At 41.0% G+C, this 21,927-nt stretch overlaps 2 protein-coding genes across 2 annotated transcripts in view; one reads left to right on the forward strand and one right to left on the reverse strand.

The window, feature by feature from the left end:
- Nucleotides 1–8,815, reverse strand: part of rps6kl1 (ribosomal protein S6 kinase-like 1) — a 35,449-nt gene extending 26,634 nt beyond the window's left edge. The window contains exon 1 of the mRNA XM_078562136.1: nucleotides 8,493–8,815. The gene's annotated coding sequence lies outside the window, so the exon portion shown is untranslated. The remainder of the gene's footprint in view (nucleotides 1–8,492) is intronic.
- The window catches only part of dlst (dihydrolipoamide S-succinyltransferase), a 531,988-nt gene that overhangs the window by 110,710 nt on the left and 399,351 nt on the right, over nucleotides 1–21,927 (forward strand). The gene's annotated exons all lie outside the window — the stretch shown is intronic.

Here is a 21,927-nt window from a genome sequence, read left to right on the forward strand (position 1 = left end):
ATAGTAGGGTTACATTTACTACTTTCCAGTCTGTGTATAGAATTTTTCAAGATAACCACCAATGAAAGTCATGAAACAATGGGCCAGGTTAAATTACCTGGAAAAACTCAGCAGGTCTGGCAGCATCGGCAGAGAAGGAGTTGATGTTTCGAGTCCTCATGACCCTTCAACAGAACTGAGTAAAGTTAGGAGAGGGGTGAAATATAAGCTGGTTTAAAGGTGTGTGTGGGGGGTGGGGGGAGAGAGAGAGAGAGAGAGAGTGAAGTTGGGGGGGTGGGGTGGTTGTAAGGACAAGCAAGCAGTGATAGGAGCCGATAATCAAAATATGTCACAGACAAAGGAACAAAGAGGTGTTAAAGGTGGTGATATTATCTAAGAGAATGTGCTAATTAAGAATGGATGGCAGGACACTCAAGGTATAGCTCTAGTGGGGGTGGGGTGGAAAGACTGACAGGGCATTACAGGTATAGATTTAAAAATAACCCACCTATTTCCATTATTTTTAAATCTATACCTGTAATGCCCTGTCAGTCTTTCCACCCCACCCCCACTAGAGCTGTACCTTGAGTGTCCTGCCATCCATTCTTAATTAGCACATTCTCTTAGATAATATCACCACCTTTAACACCTCTTTGTTCCTTTGTCTGTGACATCTTTTGATTATCTGCTCCTATCACTGCTTGCTTGTCCCTACAACCACGCCCACCCCCCAACTTCTCTCCTCTCTCCTCTCCCCCCCTCCAACCCCCCACCACCTTAAACCAGCTTATATTTCACCCCTCTCCTAACTTTACTCAGTTCTGTTGAAGGGTCATGAGGACTCGAAACGTCAACTCTTTTCTTCTCCGCCGATGCTGCCAGACCTGCTGAGTTTTTCCAGGTAATTCTGTTTTTGTTTTGGATTTCCAGCATCCGCAGTAGTTTTTTGTTTTTAGGTCAGGTTAAATTATCTGCTTACACCTACATTATCTATGTTATTTTAGAACACTGCTTTGCATATCTTCATAATTCTGCTGCCAATAAAAATAAGTTCAACTAAGCATCACATCATTACAGTTCTAAAAAACACCATCGTCCTCGCATCTCCGAACTCTCCAAACATCTCAATGCTCTTTCACTGCTTGGGAGCTAAAACTGCGCAAATTTTACACATGGTTATTCCAATGAATTCTATAAGCTTATTAAAATAATTGTTCCACTGAAGTATTTAGTGGTCCTATTAGCCCATTTGATTAACTTAATCCTGGCTAGACAGTTTCACTTTATGGTAAACAAACAGACAAATTTTATTTTGTCTTTGCTAATAGAAAGCCTTTTGTCCTGTACATTGGCCAAGTTTTCTGTTTTAGTGTGCATGGCACCTCATTTAACAGCATTAAATCCAGTTGACATGTCTAAGCCAGAAAGGGCTTAATTCCCTTGAATGGCATATGTTAAAATACAGTATACAATGGCTTTGCTGGCAATAAGAACTAGTAGGTAATGTTATCATGGCTAATCTTTCAGCATAATCATCGTAGGCCAACTGAATGTAGAAAGAAATAAACAGACAAAAAGATACTTATTCTTGTAGTAATTTTGATATAGACTGGCAAGGCAAACCAAATTGGCAAAAGTAGTTTGGAGGCTGAGTTCAAAGAACGCATTCGAGACAGTTTTCTAGAACAATAGGCCGAGGAACCAACTAAAGAACGAGTTATTTTAGATCTAGTATTGTTCAATGAGACAGTCTTAATAATATTATAGTAAAGGGTCCTCTGAGGAAGAGTGATCATAATACAATGGAATTTGAGAGTTTTTAAAATTTAAGATATTTGTAAAATCAAACAAAGACAATTACGGAGGTAAGATTGGTGAGTAGGCCAAGGTAGATTGGGAAATCAGATTAAAAGATATGATGGTAGACAAGCAAAGGCAAAAAGTAGCAAGCCTGAGAGTTGGGAGGGGTTTAGAAATCAGCAAAGAATGATCAAGAAATTGATAAAGAGTGAAAAATACGATGACTCTAACCAAGCAAGAAATATAAAAACAGATTTTAAGAGCTTTTACAAGTATGTAAAAAGGAAGAGATTAGCAGTAGTAAGGGTTAGTCCCTTTGAGGCAGAGGAAGGAGAAATTATAATGGTGAATAGAAATTGCAGAGTCCTCAAACAAATATTTTGTTTCTGTTCTGACAGTAGACATAGAATATACAAGAAATTGTGGGAAACAAAGTAATTAATATTAAAGAAAAATTACCGGTACTAAAAGCCAACAAATCCCTAGGACCTGATGTCCTGCACACTAGGGTTTTAAAAGAGGTGGCCACAACAGATAGTGGATGCATTGGTTTTGATCTTCCAGAATTCCCTAGATTCTAGAACGGTTGCTATAGATTGAAAGATAGCAAATCTAACCTGGTGGTTCAAGAAATGATGGAGAAAGAAAACAGGAAACTATAAACCAGTTAGCCTGATGTCAGTGGTAGGGACACTGCAAGAACCTATTAAGGGCATGGTTACAGCAGTCTAGGGGGCAAAAAAAATCACAATGTGATTAGGCAGAGTCAACACTTATGAAATGGAAATTGCATTTGTCAAATCTATTAAGAGGTTTTTGAGGGCAAAACTAGAATGTAGATAAAGGGGAACCAGTGGATGCAATATATGTAGATTTTCAGAAGGCATTCGATAAGGTACCATGTAAAAGTTACTGGAATTGAGGGCAATATATTAGCATAGATTCAGGATTGGTAATTGGCAGAAAACAGGGTGCAGATATAAACAGGACATTTTCAGGATGGCAGGGTATACCTAGGGAGTTCAGCAAGGATCCATACTTGGACCTTAGCTATTTAGAAGCTATATCAATGACAAAGATGAGGAGGCCAAGACTAAAAGCAAGTTTTTTAGTGATACATAGGTAGCTGGGAAACCAAGAAGAGTAGCGTAGGCATGAAGGCTGGGAAGGGATATAGACCAATGAATAATTTGGGTATGTAGTGGCACATGTAGTACAATGTGGGAAAGTGTGGAATTATCCACACTGGTAGGAATAATGGCAAAGTAGAATTTTTTTTTGAAGATGAGTGTCAAGTAAATAGTAGGATTCAGAGACTCTTAAGGATAAAGCCTGCAATTAGGAAAGCAAATAGTATGTTAGCCATTATTGTAAGGGCCTTAGTGTAGAAGAATAATGAAAACTTGTTGTAATCATATAAAGTCTGGTGAGACCACAGCTTGATGACTGTGTACAGTTTTGGTTTCCTGGATATACCCACCTTAGAAGGATTCAACAAAGGTCACTAGATTGATTCCTGGGATGAAAGAGCTGTCCTATAAAAAGGAGAGACTGAACAGAATGAAACAAAGAATGGGAGGTGAATTCACCAAAATCTAGAAAATTCTTAGAGGGCTCAACTGGATAGATTCTGAGAGGCTATTTTCCCTGGCTGGGGAGTCTTGAATGAAGAATCATTGTCTCAGAATAAGAGGTTGGTCATTTCGGCTGAGGCAAGGAGAAATATTTTCAGAATCTTTGGAATTCCAGGCCAGTGAGTCTCATGTCAGTGGCAGGGAAACTATTGGAGAAAATTCTGAAGGACAGAATCTATCTCCACTTGGAGAGGCAAGGTTTGATCAGTGATAGTCAGCATGGCTTTGTCAGAGGGAGGTCATCCCTAACAAATTTGATTGCGTTTTTTGAGGAGGTGACCAGGTGTGTAGATGAGGGTGGTGCAGTTGATGTAGTTCATATGGATTTCAGCAAAGCCTTTGACAAGGTCCCACATGGGAGACTTATAAAGAAGGCAAATGCACATGGGATACAGGATAATTTGATGAGGTGGATTCAAAATTGGCCTAGTTGTAGGAGGCAGAGGGTGATGACAGAAGGATGCTTTAGTGACTGGAAGCCAGTGTCCAGTGGCATACCACAGGGATCTGTGCTGGGTCCCATATTATTCATCATTTATATAAACAACATAGATCACAATGTTGGGCGGGCGGGGAGAGAGAGAGAGAGAGAGAGAGAGAGAGAGAGAGAGAGAGAGAGAGAGAGGATTAGTAAGTTTGCAGATGACACAAAGATTGGCCAGGTGGTTAACAGTGAGGTTGAGTGTCTTGGGCTACAGGAAGATATAGAGGTGTCAGCTGTGGCTCAGTTCATAGCACCCTCACCTTTGAGTCAGAAGGTTGTGGGTTCATGTCCCACTCCAGGACTTTGAACAAAAAAAAAAGTCAAGAACTGTGAATGTACTCGAAGAGTTACAGGAAGATATAGACAGGATGGCCAAATGGGCAGATAAGTGGCAGATGGAATTTAACCCTGAAAAGTGTCAGGTGATACACTATGGAAGGAGTAATTTGACAAGGAAGTATTCAATGAACGGCATGACACTAGGATGTTCTGAGGAACAAAGGGACCTTGGCGTGTGTCCATAGATCTCTGAAGGTGGAGTGGCATGTTAGTGGGGTGGTGAAAAAGGCATATGGGACACTTGCCTTTATCAATCGAAGCATAGATTACAAAAGTAGGAAGGTCATGTATAGAACCTTGGTGAGGCCACAGCTGGAGTACTATGTGCAGCTCTGGTCGCCACATTATAGGAAGGATGTGATTGCACTGGAGGGGAAGCAGAGGAGATTCACCAGGATGTTGTCTGGGATGAAACATTTAAGTTATGAAGAGAGATTGGATAGACTTGGGTTGTTTTCATTGGAGCAGAGAAGACTGAGGGGCGACCTGATCGAGGTGTACAAGATTATGAGGGGCATGGATAGGGTGGATAGGGAGCAGCTGTTCCCCTTTGTTGAAGGGTCAATCATGAGGGGACATAAGTTCAAGGTGAGGGGCAGGGGGTTTAGGGGTCATGTGAGGAAAAACTCTTTTACCCAGAGGGTGGTTACGGTCTGGAATGCGCTGCCTGGGAGGGTGGTGGAGGCGGGTTGCCTCACGTCTTTTAAAAAGTACCTGGATGAGCACTTGGCACGTCATAACATTCAAGGCTATGAGCCAAGTGCTGGTAAATGGGATTAGATAGGAAGGTCAGGTGTTTCTCACGTGTCGGTGCAGACTCGATGGGCCGAAGGGCCTCTTCTGCACTGAGAGATTCTGTGAACTCTCCATCTCAAGAGTGCTGTGATGCTTAGCCGATGAGTATATTCAAGACTCAGATTTATTGGTTTTTGGTCCCCAAGTGAATCAAGAGATATGGAGATGGGACAGAAAGGTTCACTCAGACAACTTGCATCCTGCTGCCACTTTCCCTTTTATTCTATAGGAATCAACTTTCTTGACAAGCTATTATGTGACACTTTATCAAAACTCTTTAGAAGTTGATGTACACATCAACTACATTACCCTCGCCAACCCTCTGTTACCTCATTAAAAAGCTCACTTAAGTTAATTAAACACAATTTGCCTTTTAAAAAAAATCCTGTCTGGGTTTCCTCAATTAATCCATGCTTGTCCAAATCACTGTTAATTTTATCTCGGATTATGGTCTCTAAACAGTTTCCCAAGATTAACTGTAGCATCTGCATGGAGAGAAACAGATCTGTTTCAGGTCATGACAATGTTAACTCTGTTTTTCTCTCCTTCGATGCTGCCAGACCCCAGCATCTGCAGTATTTGGCTTTTGTATTAGTGTTTAATTCACTGCTAGTTCTCTTCTAGGAATGCCAGAGAAGTTGTTCTGCTCTTCTCTCTGATGGGCTTTCTATTTGTCTTACTTTATTCACCTCCATGGTTTAACTGGTTGGCCTGTAGCCTCTGTGCTTATTCTTACACTTTCTTCTGAAAAAGGATGCAACATTTGCAATACTACAGTCCTGTGGCACTACTCCTGTATCCAAGGAGGTTTGGAAGATTATGACTAGTACCTCGGATTTCTTTCTCCTTCCCTATCCTCAGCATCCTCAAATTCAAACTATCTGGTCTGGATGGCTTATCAGCTTTAAGTAGAGCCAACCTTTCTAGTACATCCTCTTTATCAATTCTAAGTCCATCAAATATCTCAACTCTTTCAATACGAATTTGGAGGCATCTTCTTCCTTGGTAAAGATAGATGTACAATACTTTATCCTGGATTCACATCTGCAGCTGCAGAAACACCTGTCCATTTCCCTAGCTGCAGAATCTCCAATCACTCTTGCTTTTCCAACCTTCCTCCTGCCTCTCTGTACAGCTGAGGCACCAGTGCTGCCATGAACTTGGCTTTGGCAGCACACCTGAGAGGAGCCACCACCTCCAACCAATATTTAGAACTGAATATCGGTGGGAGCCAGATGCATTCATGGAACTCTTGCAACTGCAGCCTGGTCCTACTTATCTGAACGGCAGTCACCCATTCCCTCGAGAAGTGTCCTGGAGTTCCCACATGGAGCAGGATGTACATCTAACAGGACTGAGGTACCCTGACATGTCTCTATTTATTGGATTATTAACTGTAGTTGATAAATCAGTACTCAGAGCTTACAAAGTCTAACATTACAATGCAGACAAGCCAAAATTCACTCCAACTCAACATGTGAAGGACAAACATTTTCAAAGACTATAAAATTTAATGTTCTGCCACTGACTCCATTCCTCCTAACTGGAGTTGAAACAAACTTTGTGAAAGTCAAGCATCCTTTTCAACCCACAGCTAGGCTTTAACTTTTACTCTTTCCTCAAACCTACAGAAACCCATACTTATGCCTTTTGTCCCTTCAGACACAAATTGTCCACATCTTTAATATCAGCCACAAATTCTACACCTCCCATAAACCAACTTATCCAAACTCTCATCAGCAACAAATCTCACTTGCATCTTCATTGGCTACCAATGGCTCCTCATGCCTTAGTAAATTGAATTTATAATTATTGTCCTCATCTTTAAAATCTCCCAACACTGTCCAACCCTGCATAGTGCAACCATAGCCATACCTCTTCATGCCATGTCACTTGGCCCTTTGTTCTTACCCTCTTTGTCCCATCATTGAGGTCATTGCAGGCTCTACCACCAGTTTCACACTGAAACTCTTCCATCTCCCCACCTTAAATACTGCTTTCTTTGATCAAATTTTGTCACCTCTTCTGACTTTCCATTATTGCTAAATGTTTATTCCTTCCACAGGATTATAGACGAGAAAGGGCATGCAGATCATCTTAATTCATCCAGAGACTGTAAAGTCCCCACCTGGCAGCATTCAATTGATTCTTAAATTAGTCCCAGGTTTTCATCTGCACTACTTTATCCAGAACTCCATGCCATGTATTTATCACTTTACATGAACAGAAACTTTATTAATCATAATATAGATTTTTTTTTTTAAAAAAGGACTAGCCTGAAGCTTTGCTTCTTATACTACCAAAAATTAAAGATGTCTTGGTTCAAAAATTAAAGACATTTCAATATATTTAACTATCTTATGTATCTCTATAAGGTAATCTCAGACCTTTTTTGGCTGAAAATCGCATTTCTCCAGTCTCTCCCTCCCCATGGACACTAAAAGGATGTTGAGATATTTTACACATGAAAAGGCACTGTGTCTCTCAAGTAGATATCTGGCTATCCCTGTATACTACAGTACGTTACAGGAAAGATCCATGTTCACAGAATGGTTGTACAATGAACATTTGAAAATTATAAATAACAGTCTACCAAACCAGTACTACAGCCATCCAATAATACAGAAGAGAAATCTTCATCCTGGCCATTCAGACAATGTCAGAACCTGCACCAGTGAACAAAATTAGTAAAATCACTTCAGCTACGAGGTACATCACTTCCTTCCAGCATGATCCACTGGGGTTTAATTTATACAGCACATAGAACTGTGATGGTTTCTTACTATATTGTCTCTTTCTTAAAAGAAATACAGTTGTCAAGTATTAAAGGGACAGAACAGGTTTGAGAAAAGAGCAGAACTTAATTTTGACTGATCTATAGACACTACTGCTTTGGAACAACCAGAAAAGAGATACAATTTCAAGAAAGAAACTGGAAAATATCTCTTCACTTGTTTGCAAAATTGAATTATAAATTCACTGTAAGTTGCATAATAGTAATACTAATATTTTAATTGCCTTCTACTTCCCAAATAAAATAGTTTGCCAAACACTTTCCTCGAAACCAAGTGCCTTTTTGAAAATGTTATGCTAATACAAGCCACTTAGATACTATCACAATATTAGAGGTGCTAATTTGCTAAATCTTCCCATGGCACTCAGCAGTTAGACTCAACATGTCACACACTTCACACATTTAAACAGCAATGATATTAGGCATGCAAATTAGTTATCCGCTGGGAGGGAATCCAGGTTGGATTCGTTTCTCTGCTCCTTTTTATAACTATTAATTAATTAACAGGCACGCTCGGAGCTCCAACATCTGCAGACGCATTAAACAGTGTGGGAGGAATAGTTGAATTTTATGCAATTGGGAACCAACCTACAACATTAATTGCCATGATCCATGTTTTATACATCGAGTAGGTTTTTTTTAAAAAATCTGAGTTGGAAAGAAGTACCTTAGCAATTGGGAATTTAAGAACTTGATTTCCCTTTCTAGACAGTTTGAGAAGGCAGGATGAGATTGCTTTGATTTGGGGTTCTTGCCGCTGGAATACAGGCTTTGTGTCTCCCGCTCTCCTCCGGGGTGATGTGCAGACATCTCTGGCCCCGGAGCTGCGCTGCACCGTGCGGGGCTCCGGATTCACTCAGTGAGCGCTGGCTTACAATGTAGCACCAAAACACAACTGTATCGCTTTCGCCTACTACCCGGCTTCATTTCCTGCCGACTCTCTCTCTCTCCTCCGCCTCACCATGCACCAATTCTTTCTATTTTATTCTCTCTCTCTCCTACTTCTGCAGCTTTCACCACATTTTTCCCCCACCCACACCCAACCACTTTACGGCAACGTGGTAAAATCCTCCCCCCCCCCCCACCTAAAAAAAACAAAGGTTCTGCTTCCCCGCCCCCTCCAGATATTGTCGCAAACCGACTCGGAGGGAGGACCCAACGCTTTGATTGACAGCAGCGACAGCTTGTTTTTTGTGATGTCAGTCACTTTCTTTACGGATTTATTGAACACTTCAGTTCATGGATGAACCAGTTCTGCAGCGGCATTTGCAACAGTATTTTCCCACTAACTATGTGGAGGTGCCGGTGTTGTCTTGACTTATTTGCCTTACTCCTGTCCCGATTCGTGCTGAATCTTTAATTTATGTCCTCTTCGCCAGATTTTCCTTGCTTTCCACGACCCACTCTGCGATTCTGTGACTATTTACACATCATCTGAACGCATCTTTTGTTTTTCTTTAATGTGTCTCATTACTACGCCAATTTGCCTTGCACCATCATACCTTATGTCATGTAAACTCTCTTGTTCTCCACCCTATCTAAGACTTTCTACCTCCCTCACTCCACCACACCCCCTTTTCCTGAGTTTATTGATTGTTAATCGCTACAGTGAAGTAGCATTTACAGTTATTTCAACAATTTTCCGCCTTTTTAAAGTAAATGCTATCTGTTGTTTTGTGAAAGACAATCTGGAATCATTGATGGGATCTTTCTAATGATCCAAAGTAACAACTTGCATTTGTACAGCACAGTTATAACATAGTAAAATGTCGCAAGGTGCCTCACAGGAGCTTCATCAAACAAAATTTGACACTGAACCACATAAGGAGATTTTAGAACCATAGAATGGTTACAGCACGGAAGGAAGTTGGTCCAGCTCCCCTTTCCTTTACTCCATAGCCCTGCACATTTTTAGCTAAAGTAAACGTTGGTCCTTTAGAAGCAGAGACAGGAGAAATTACTATGGGGAATGAGGAAATGGCAGAGACATTGAAGGTGTGTTTTGTGTCTGTCTTCATTGTAAAAGACACAGGTTGCATACCAAAAATACATATCGGAAATAGAGCGTAACCTATGTCCTAATAAGAGTGAAGAAATTAAGGTAATTAATATCAGCAGAGAAAAAGTACTAGAGAAATTCAAGGGGCTAAAATCTGACAAATCCCTAGGACCTGACGGCCTACATCCTAGAGTTCTAAAAGAGATAGCTGCAGAGATAGTGAATGTGTTGGCTATGATTTTCCAAAATTCACAAAATTCTGTAATGGTCCCAACAGATTGGAAATTAGCAAATGAAACAGTGCTATTCAAGAAAGGAGGGAGAGATAAAACAAGGAACTACAGGCCAATTAGTCTGGCATCAGTCATCCAGAGAATGCTGGAATCTGTTACTAAGGAAGTAATAACAATGCATTTAGAAAATCATAGTGTGATCAGACAAAGTCAACATGGCTTTATGAAAGGGAAATCATGTTTGACAAATTTATTAGAGTTTTTTGAGAATATAACTAGTAGAGGAAATAAAGGGCGACCAGTAGATGTATATTCCTAGATTGCCAAAAGGCATTTGATAAGGTGTCACTTAAAAGTTTAATTGGCAAGTTAATGGCTCATGGCATTGGGAGGTAATATATTAGCATGATTATTTAATAGACTGGAAGCAAAAGCTAAGCATAAATGGGGCATTTTCAACTTGGCAGGCTGTGATTATTGGAGTGCCACAAGGATCAGTGCTGGGGCCTCAGCTAATGACTTAGATGAAGGGACAGAGTAATGTATCTAAGTTTGCTGACAATACAAATGTAAGCTATGAGGACGCAGAGGGTGCAAAGAGATATAGACAGGTTAAGTGAGTGTGCAGCAAAATGGCAGATGCAGTATAATGTGGGGATGTGTGAGGTTATTCACTTTGGTTATAAGAATAGAAAAGCAGACTATTTTATAAAATGTGTGAAATTTGTAAATGTTGATGTTCAAAGAGACTTGAGTGTGCTTGTTCAAGGAAGGTAGAAAGTTAGCATGCAGGTACAGCAGGAAATTAGAAAGACAAATGACATGTTGGCCTTTATTGCAAGGGGATTGAAGTGCAAGAATAAACTAGTCTTGCTACAATTATATAGGGGTCTGCTGAGACCACACCTGGAATACTATGAATAGATTTTAGTCATCATACTTAAACAAGGAAATACATGAATTGGAGGCATGTGACAGCCACAAGTTGTTGTGTAGTGACAATCAAAAGCTCAATCACTTTTGGTTACTGATGCATGGGTTTGGTTGCCATGGAACCATTGAAGTACAGTTATTTTAATGTTCTTACTGTTGCCACAGGCTGGAATGCTCAAGATTTCATCTTTCTTGGCTTTGTTGTCTTGCTGTGAAACCGCAAAAGTAAAGTCAGGTTGTGCCAAGTTAGTCAATAGTTTGTCAATTTAGTGATGTCTTGTGAACGCAAAACATCTTTATTCAATTTAAGTATTTCAGGTTCAAATTGCTGGGAATGTTTTGGTACATTTTCAACATTATTGACTGGGCATGTTGTACCTGTTGGGAAGATTTTATAGACACACTTGCCTGTTCTTATTGACATTTCACATCTTGTGTTAAATTACAAGAGCTCAGATGCCAAAAATAAAGAAAAACACAATTATATTAACATAAATGTTGACACATTGAATGAATGTGAAATTCTGCACGCACATCTATTAACTATGATATATCTGACAATATTATAAAATTGCAAGTTACTTCTTTTTTTAAAATTTCCCCTTGTTACAAATTATAAAGCTGAAGGGCTAGGCAGGTAATATAATCTGTTAGTTCTGCTGTAATCAGCTGGTAGGAGGGATGTGAAAGAGGTGTGCTAGGAATAGAGGAGGAGAGTGGAAATTTTTGTCTAAATTTCCTTCCCTGCCAGTGGAAATATGCTGGCTTCCACTCTGCATCTTATCAGAACATCATGTGATGTGACTGAGAACTCACTATGAAATAATTTATTAGAACACAATCTACACCCTTCCATTCTGTTTTGAGATGCATTGAAGTGATAATCCTTCGTGCCACTGAACTGGCAATTTATACATTTTTTGTAAGATTACAGAATACATACTTTTTGCATGATCTGACCACTGTGCTCACTGACTGCATTCTGGAAATAGATGATTTCCTCTCAGGCTTCCATAGAACCATGTGAAGTGCAGAAGGGAAATTCTCTGATCTTTATTTATACCTCCTCTGATGAAAGATCATGTCATTTTACTTATTTTTTTATTAATCACATTCTTATATAAGACTAGGCTCGTAATCCAGACATTTTATCCGCTTTAGTAATGATTTAACCAGCATTAAAACAGTTACCAATGGTTTGCATTAATTAAATGCTACTTTGTTTTTTTCCCCCCTGTAATTCAGTTTTTCTCTCTTTAGACTTTCCTTTACAAATTGACACTGCTGGATGTAGAAATTGGGAAATATTCAAAATTGGTACAGGAGAGGAAGCGATTTTTTACAGCTGAGAAATAGATCCAAAATTTTTTTTTATTCGTTCATGGGATGTGGGTGTCACTGGCTAGGCCAGCATTTGTTGCCCATCCCTAATTGCCCTTGTTCAGAGTGCATTTAAGAGTCAACCACATTGCTATGGGTCTGGAGTCACATATAGGCCAGACCAAGTAAGGATGGCAGATTTCCTTCCCTAAAGGACATTAGGGAACCAGATGGGCGTTAATGACAATTGGCAATGGTTTTGTGGTCATCATTAGACCTTTAATTCCAGAACCATCTGCCATGGTGGGATTCAAACCCCGATCCTCAGAGTGTTACCCTGGGTCTCTGGATTACTAGTCCACTATGCCACCGCCTCCCCCAAAATGTCAGCTAGATGGGTGCTGGCCTTTTCACTTTGGTTTCTGCCATGTGCTCTTTGTACTCTAGCCTTCAATTCCAACCCCTCCCTATCTACTGGATTAGGCTGAACCAGACTGTGCAACTCTGGCATCCTATTTCAACTTCAAGCTGAGCTTCTGACTGCATATCCTCTCCATCACAATCACCACCTCTGTAACATTGTCCATCTCACCACTGCTTCAAACCATCTGATGTCAATATCTTTATCAGTGCCTTTGACACTTCCAGATTTGATTATTCATACCCTTTCCTGACCAGTTTCCCATGTTCTACCCTATGCAAACTTAGGCTCATCAAAAATTATGCTGTCTATATTCAATTCACACCAAGTTGTAATCATCCATCACCTCGGTTTTTCACTGACCTACACTGAATCCATGTACTCCAATGCCTCAAATCTGAAAATCCTGTCTTTATGTTTAAACACAATTTCATGGTCTTGCCCTATCCTGATCTCTGTAACCACCACCTGTTCTCCATCATCCAGAGCTAATTGTTCCTTAAAATCTTCCCTCTTGTGCATTCCTCCCTCCCTCACCCCACCATTGCCTCTGTGCCTTCAGCTGCAGGCTATGGAATCCTCTCCCAAAACCCCTCTGTCTCTTCACTTCCACCTTCTACTTAGAGATGCTCCTGAAAACCTATTTCTTTTACTAAGCTTCTGGTCACTTCTTAACATCTCCTCCTTTGCCTCAACATTCATTTTGTTTTCTAATTATGCCTCTTTGAACCAACTTAAAATATTTTTCTAAGTTAAAGGAGCTAGATAAATAAGCATTGTTGGTATTTTTATATTGTGATTTCTAAGTGCAAACTGAAGTTAAATAAAATCTAGGTTCCAGTAACCATGCTATCAAATTTAATTTTAATATCAGAGAAAAAAATCGGGAGTGAGATTTATTATCTAGATGAATGAAATCTACCTCATTTAAATACATAGAGCTATGTTTGCTTACATTCTTAGTCAATTTCCCATGTTGTTGGACATTGGATACAAACACCAAATAAAGTCTTCATAGAAAGCTGAGTTGTTGGGAAATGAATTAATTGGATCAGTAAATCAGTTTTTATTATTGTATAATACTTTTGACACTAATTATAACAAAGGGGGATCCAGAATAAGTTGGAGAATAGGAGTTTCGCTGAGACACAGGCTGAGGGACAAGATGAAAAACTGAAAAATAACACTGGCAGAAAGGTGTAATTATAGTGTGATTAATTTATACAGACAATTTCTATTATAAATTTTGACATGAACATGGAAAGAAATAATCAATGTGTGCAGAATTAGGATTTTTAAGATTTGAAAGATACATACAGTATTTTCATTTTCTGCACTTGAAAAGCACAATATTAATGAGACAAAGGCATAAGAGAACTGATAATAATAAAAAAAACTGCTGCCACCAGTACGAAGACATAAAGAAAGAGACAGTTCAAATTTTAAAGTCAAAATAACTCAGTTTCTGTCCCAGTAAGTGGGGCCTGACAAATTGATTTCATAAGCCTCTTTACACAGTATGGAACCAAACTGAACATAGAAATTATGGAGGAGATCTAACGAAGGGAATAAGAGGAACAAAGAGAGACTATGAGAATAGATTAGTGGCTAACATAAAACAGAACCCAAAAGTCTTTTATAAAGACATAAGTAGTAAAAGGATAGCCAAAGAAGGGATGAAAAAGGAGATATTACGGCAGAGGGCATGGTTGAGGCAATAAATGAACATTTGTATCTGTCTTCACTAGAGAATAAGGCGCTGCCTATGTAGCTGTAAAGGAAGAGGCAAGAATGACATTGCATTGTATAAAAATAGATAAAGAGGAGGTATTAAAAGGTTGGCAGTCATCAAAGTCGAAAAGTCACCTGGTCCAGATGGGACGCATCCAAGGTTCTGAAGGAAGTAAGGGTAGAAGTTGAAAAGGCTCTGGTCACAACCTTTCAATCTTCCTGCAATATGGAAGTGGTGCCACAGGACTGCAAGGCTGAAAATGTTACACTCCAGTTTGAAAGGGGAGATGGTTAAGCTTGATAAGTAAAGGCCACTCAGCCTATAGCCAGTGGTGGGGAAAATTTTGGAGAAATTAATCTGGGACAAAATTAATTAGCATTTAGAAAAATATGGGCTAATAAATGAAAGTCAGCATAGATTAGTTAAAGGTAAATTGTAAATGACCAACTTGATCAAGTTCATTCATGAAACAATGGAAAGGGTTGATAAGGTAATATGGTTGCTTCTGTGTATATGAACTTTCAAGAGGTGTGTGATAAAGTGTTACATAATAAAATTGTTAGCAAAATTATAGCCCATAAGATTAAAGGGACAGTGGCAACATGGATGCTAACCTGGCAGAGGGACAGAAAGCAGAGAATAATGGTGAATGGTTGCTTTGCAGACTGGAAATAGGTATACAGTGCTGCTCCCCACTACTATTTTTGATATATATAGATTTTGGTATACAGGGTGTAATTTCAAAGTTTGGAAATGTTACAAAATTTATAAACATAGGGCAGGATTTTACCACAGGCTTTGGGACTGAAATGGCAGTCCCAAGCCTGCACTTGACAGTGGGACCAGCTCAGCTATTTCCACATGGGTGGTCTCCTAATGGATGCTTCCAGGCTTACCTATAGCCAGTGGTGGGGAAAAGTTTGGAGACATTAACCAAATAGCGACAGTAGATGTATGTAGATGCTGCCAGCTTAATCAGAGGACTGGCAGCTCTAGAGCCTTAACAGCCTCACCAAGAGTACAAATGTAAAGGGGACGATAGAACAGAGTGACCTTGGAGTGTAGGTAAACAAATTATTGAAGATGGAATGACTAGCTGAGAATGCTATTAAAAAAAAGCATATGTGATACTTGGCTTTATTAATAGGAGAGGGTACAAAAGCAAGGAAATTGTGCTTAACCTTAATGAAACGCTGATTAGTTCTCAGCTGGAGTACTGTGTTCGATTCTGGGCACCACACTTTAGGAAGAATGTCAAAGCCCTGAAGAATTATACTAGAGATGAGGGACTTCAGTTGTGTAGGGAGGAGTGGAGAAGCTGGGGTTGTTTTCCTTAGAGCAGATAATAAGAGATTTGATAGAGGTGTTCAAAGTCCTGAATGGCTTTGATAGAGCAACTAAGGAGAAATTGTTTACAGTAGCAAGTGTTGGTAATTAGAGAACACTGATTTAAGGTGATTGGCAAATCAAAAGGCGACATGAAAAAATTTTGTAAAATTACAGTCAGTTGTTGTGTGATCTGTAATGCGCTGCCTAAAATGGTAGTGGAAGCAGATTCAGTGGTAACATTTGACAGAGAATTGGATAAATACTTGAAGAGAAATAATTTGAGAAGCTGTGGGGCAAAGAGCAGGGGAATGGGATTAATCAGGTAGCTCTACCACGTAGAATGGGTCGAGTAGCCTCCACTGTGCTGTATCCTTGCATAGCTCTCTGATATTTTTCTCCTTTCTCATTCAGAGTGCTACCATTTTTGATTGGTTGAGTTTGGTGACATCGCAACTGCAGAGGGCACACTCCCACACATGTTAACAGTGCCTGCTATATCACCGCCAATGGTGTCCCGAAGATGGTGTCGACCAAATTCAACCCATCAATGAAAAAAATATAAAAATGGTAATATTTTAGCAGATTGAGTATCAGTTAATTATTGCATGAGATTGGACAGATCCTCAGATAGCTTTTTCAAGATGTGACCATAATGCTCCAGAAATAGGGGAGAAGTGCAGCTTGGGAAAGAGGCAGCAAGGGCTCAGGCCAATGGCAGCCTGAATGGCATGTGTACAAACCAATGCTGGCACGATCTGAGGGGCAAATACCAATGACCTCAATGGTGGGAGAAACTGCACATGTGCTAGTGGGCACAGTGCAAATAGAATGTGCCTGCATATCTATTCTTGGCGCTGGCTGGTTGGCTTCAGGAGTTACAACCACAAAATCACAGAATGTCAGAATGGTTGCAGCATAGAAGGACATTCAGCCTGTCATGTCTGTGTTGACATTCCAAAGGAGCAATTCACTTAGTGCCAATTCTCTGCCTTCTCCCTGTAACCCAGCACATTCTTCCTTTTCAGATAATAATCAAATTCCTTCTTGAATGCCTTGATTGAACCTGCCTGTATAAAACTCTCAGGCAGTGCATTCCAGATCCTAATCACTTGCTGAGTGAAAAACATTTTCCCTGAAGTCACATTGCTTCGTTTGCCTTAAATCTGTGTGCTCTTGTACAATCCTTCCAACAGTTTTGCCAATTTTCTCCAGACCCCTAATGATTTTTAATGCCTGTATCAAATCTCCTCTCAAACTTCTCTTCTCCAAGGAAAACAGTCCCAGCTCCTCCAATCTCTACCCTAACTGAAGTTCCTCATTCCTGCCCAACCGTTATGAATCTTTTCTACACTCTGTCTATAATGCCTTCACACCCTTTTTAAAGTGTGGCACCTGGAACTGGCGCAACACTCCAGCTGAGGCTGAACCAGTAAAGATCCAATGATACGAGTTTAACATTCCTTGCTTCAGTAATTTTGATTTTATATAAAAAACCGGTATTGATGACCTCATTCTCAAAACTAAAATTAACTTAATAGGGAGGGGGGAGTGCGCTGTGTCCTGTGTGAATGACTGGTCCCAGCTAATCTCCACCCCGGTGACGGATCTTCTGTTGATGAAGGTAACTGATGATGCTGAAGGGTCACCAGTAGAAGAGCGGCCATTTTGTTTGATGTTGTTGTTGCCGATCCTCGAGGCCAGGGCGGAAACCGGAAGCTGCGCCAAGCTCTCGCGCCCCCTTTAAACGGTTGCCAGGGGTTACCAACCGACAGGCTGTGCCCTGAGACAAGGAGGTAGGAATAAGCGTCCGATTCCCCGTGTAGGGGGGCATCGGGAATGCATATAGAGGAGTGAACTATACATTAGGATGTTAAGTCTTCCATTTCAACTGCATTATGGCCAAAAGGAGTCTAGAAGATGGCCACTGTTCTTTGCAACTCACCTACCCTCATATCACTTCATCTGACCTCCTAAATGACCCAACCTCTGTTGCTCTTTCCACAGATGCTGCCAGACCAGCTGACTTTTCTTTTCCCAGCACTTTCGTTTCCAACCTCTTCTCCTACCTTTTAGTCAGCTCGCAATTTGCTATGCTCCCTGATTCTGTGGTCCATCCTGAAGTTTTCCCAGCCCCTGTGATGTTTCCCTCCAGTTCTATCCTCACCCTGAACATTGCATCCTCCCCTCCCCATTTTGTGCTGCCTGAGTTTGATGAACCCTGTTGGTATCTGATACATAGGGCCCACTACTTATTTGAAATGTCCACGTTGAATAGTGGGCTTTTGCTTATATTGTCCATAATGCGATAACCATTCGCATTAATGTTGATTTCAAAGTTGCCGTTTATTTCAGGTAGAAACAGCAGTGCTTGCTCACTTGTGACCTTGAATGCGTGAAGTACAGACAAAGAACATGATGCATTTCAAAAATATATATAGATTGGCTTTTAAAGTTGGCTAAGTTTGATGACAATGCAACTTCAGAAGGCGCACTTTGCATTGTCTTTGATGTCAAATCCAGCGACTGAAACTACAACTCCCCAAACTTGTGCCCTTTCATGGACAAACTGTACTCCAGTTCAAAAACAGAATTACCTGGAAAAACTCAGCAGGTCTGGCAGTATCGGCAGAACTGAGTGAGTTCTGTTGAGGGGTCATGAGGACTCGAAACGTCAACTCTTTTCTTCTCCGCCGATGCTGCCAGACCTGCTGAGTTTTTCCAGGTAATTCTGTTCTTGTTTTGGATTTCCAGCATCCGCAGTAGTTTTTTGTTTTGTACTCCAGTTCTGTCTGCACTACGTTAAACGTGTGTGTGTGTGTGAGAGAGAGAGAGAGAGAGAACTTCAAAGAGAATTCCACGTATTGTTTTCTTCACAGGGCCCCATCTAAAGAATTAGTTGCTTTTATAATTCATTCCTCCAAATTTATTTGTCAATTCGTGTTGTTCGTTTGAGTGGAAAGAAACAAACGATGCCTCCATCACTGTGGAGGTTTCAAAGACGGGCTTGGAGCTGCATCTCCACAGTCAGCGCTGGTAAAGGTTTATATAACAGAAAACTGCTGCACCGTTTCAATCAAGACAACATGACACACGATCACCAATTCAGCTCGGACCGCTCTCACACTATGGTCCAGAAGTTAAGCACAGGAGAGGGCGGTTGAGGGCTCAGGGTGGCAGAAGGATCGGGCCAGCGACTGACAGGAGGTGAGGGGCGAGTTGGGGGTGGGACGAAGTACGTGGTCCAGCAGCAGACCGAATGCAACAGAGAAGGGTCATACGGACTCAAAAGGTCAACCCTGTTTCTATCTCCACTGGTGCTGTCAGACCTGCTGAGTTATTCCAGCATTTTCTGTGTTTGTTTCAGCTTTCCAGCATCTGCGGTATTTTGCATTTATTATCTTGCAACGGAGAGGTCGGCTGAGTGAGTGCTGTTACCACTTGTGCCGGCGCAAACCAGTACTGGCACCGGCTGATGGGTGTACACCAATGATTTCAGTGTGGGAAAAAAACCGTGTATCTACCAGTGGACGCAGTGCGAGCCAAGTGCACGCAAGCAACTGGAACAGGAACTGCCGATTGGCATCATAAATTGCAGTGTTTAAAGTTCATTGTGAGGTGCTGAAATAAAAACAAAATGGCAAAACGGATAGTGCATTCACTCGTATAAAACAACCTCTAGCTTTGTTTTTGTAGATTCTTTAACATAACAAATGTTCCGAGGCACTTTGTAGCTTTCGGGTCAAAATTCGACTATGAAGAACAAGGAAATTAGGGGAGGTGGGGGAAGGTATGCTGAAAAAGTTAAGTTTTAAGGCAGGTTTTGAAATTAGAATGGCGCGGGGGGTGGGGTGGGGGGGGGGGCAGGTGGCAAGATGGCCACAGGTCTTAGGGCTAAAGCAGCTTACAAATATCGGTGGTGAGGCTGGGGTAGTGATTTGAAGTTGCTGTTCTGAGGGCTGGGAACCAAAAGTAGTTCTCGAGTATTCAGTTTCTGAAAAAACAGACAGATTGTGGGCAGGACGTGCTATTACCCTTGATAGCCAAGGTACATAAATATATAGAAATACATAGATGTAGCAACATGGAAACAGACCATTCAGCCCAATCAATCTGTGTTGGCATTAACCTGCATGGGAGCAAGTAGTCCTTAATCATATTTACCTATCTTGTACCCATATCCACTTCTCCTTTATTTAACCCATCCAGTCTAACCGTGAGTGTCACCATGATTTCTGTTTCAACCACTAATCCTAGAAGTGATTCCATAATTTTCTGTTTCTTGTGCTCCCTGTTCTAAATTGCTTTTAATCTTGTATGTGTGACTCTTTATTCTGGATTGTCCAACTACTTAGAAACAGTCTACTCTAATTATTATTTATTTCATTATTTTAATCATTTCTATCCTATAACCCACAATCTGTGTTACTCTGGTGAATAAGTGCTGATTTTTCAAGTTTTTCTTTGTATTTGTTTTTCATCATACCATGTGACGTCCAACTACTACTGTGCTGTATACCCTCTAAAGCCTCAATATCCTTATAGCCTGGTAGAAGATGAGCACAATATATATTGATTTTCTTTTCATCTAACAATTCCTATGCTCTGTAGCTTTGTTCACTTGTGAAATATCTAGTGTTTTCACCTCAATCAGCAAATCTGTGGAACCAACCATGCAGCATCTGATGGCCAACACCTCAGCTTCCATTGCAGCACAAGCAGCTTCCAAAACTCTTGAGTTGCCATATAAGCTTAGTCTGCTGTTATGCAATGTTAGCTTGTGCCATGGAAGCTAAGACTGCTGCCATCATGATACCAGTGTTCATAGGGGCTCTGAGGGCTTCAGAACACCCCAGCAATCTTCTCCAACGGATTGATAGGACTGCTGAGGCACTACCACATAGAATAAGCAGTGTGCTTGACTCTTAAAAGCCCTCTGAAATGGCCCAGTGAGCCACTTAGTTGTACGAAACAGTTATGAAATCAAAAAGAAATGAAACTGAATGGACCAGCCAGCATCAATCTAGGTATTGGAAATGATAATAGCACACCCAGCCCTCTTGACCCTGTGAACCTCCTTACTAACATCTGGGGGCTTGTGCCAAAATTGGGAGTGCTGTCCCGCAGACTAGTCAAGCAACAGCCTGACATAATCACACTCACTGATTCATGCCTTACAGACAATGTTCCAGGATTCACCAACACCCTCCCTGGGTATGTCCTGTTCCATGGGCAGGACCAACCTACTGGAGGTGGCGGTACAGTGGTATACAGTTGGGAGGGAGTAGCCCTGGGAGTCCTCAACATTGACCCTGAACCCCATGAAGTCTCATGGTATGAGGTCAAACATGGGCGAGGAAACTTCCTGCTGACTACAACCTACCAGCCCCCCTCAATTGATGAATCAGTACTCCTTCGTGTTGAACAGCAATTGGAAGAAGCATTGAAGGTGGCAAGGGCACAGAATGTATTCTGGTCGGGGACTTCAATGTCCATCACCAAGAGTGGCTCTGTAGCACCACTAATGGCCGAACTGGCTGAGTCCTAAAGGACATACCTGATAGACTGGGTCCCTGGCAGGTGGTGAGAGAATCAACAAGAGGGAAAAACCTACATGACCTCATCCTCATTAATCCACTTGTTGCAGGTGCATTTGTCCATGACTGTATTGGTAGGAGTTACGACCACACAGTCCTTGTGGAGAGGAAGTCCCATCTTCAAGTTGAGGATACCATCTATCCTGTCATGTGTCACTACCACTGTACTAAATGGGATAGTTTTCAAAACTGGGCATCCACCAGCAGCAGCAGAATTGTTTTCAACCACAATCTGTAACCTCATGGCCTGGCATATCCCCCACTCTAACATTACCGTCAAGTTGGAGGATCAATTCTGGTTCTATGAAGAGTGCAGGAGGGCATGCCAGATGTAGCACCAGGCATACCTAAAGATGAGATGTCAACCTTGTGAAGCTACAACACAGGACTACTTGCATATTCAACAGCATAAGCAGCACGCAATAGACAGAGCTAAGTGATCACACAACCAACGGATCAGATCTAAACTCTGTGGTCCGGCCTGTGAATGTTGGTGGACAATTAAACAGCTAACAGGAGGAGAAGGAAACTGAATAAATAT

The sequence above is a fragment of the Cetorhinus maximus genome, chromosome 18 (genome assembly GCF_964194155.1).
Source record: "Cetorhinus maximus chromosome 18, sCetMax3.hap1.1, whole genome shotgun sequence".
Lineage (NCBI taxonomy): Eukaryota > Metazoa > Chordata > Chondrichthyes > Lamniformes > Cetorhinidae > Cetorhinus > Cetorhinus maximus.